Raw genomic sequence first — 538 nt, forward strand, 5'->3', positions numbered from 1 at the left:
CTGAGGAGAAACAAGAGAGAAATGGAGGCCAGTTCTCCACCAACACAGTTGTAGGAGAACACCACACGAGCTAACCCACCAAGGCAGGACGCTGGAGAAAGAAGCATCACATATCAGTTAAAAGATCTAAGAGCGGACCACAGGTCTGAACCAGGTCCAGTAGCCATCACTGTGGCAGATCTCCAATAAAGAATATCAGAACTGGACAGCATCTGGCCTGTACGCCATCCACCTAAAGGTTTCCTCCAGGTATTCATCTGCTATCCTCACTAAACCAACTCCAGCTCAGCTGCTTTGTGGAGCCACCGTGCATCAGAAACGTCTTCTTGGCTTTATTCCAGCCATAGAGGAGCATTATTTTTCTTCTTTTCACACACACATAGAGCTACAGAGCTACACACAGAGCTACACACCACCATAGAAACTTGGTAAAATGATAGCGATCGGGGAGCTGGAGATCTCTGAGTTTCAGAGGTTAATCGTGAAAATTGTCCTGATACTTGTTGAAGACAAAAAAGCACACCTGGGCGACCTTCAC

Source organism: Melanotaenia boesemani, chromosome 22 (genome assembly GCF_017639745.1).
Source record: "Melanotaenia boesemani isolate fMelBoe1 chromosome 22, fMelBoe1.pri, whole genome shotgun sequence".
In the NCBI taxonomy this organism is placed as follows: domain Eukaryota; kingdom Metazoa; phylum Chordata; class Actinopteri; order Atheriniformes; family Melanotaeniidae; genus Melanotaenia; species Melanotaenia boesemani.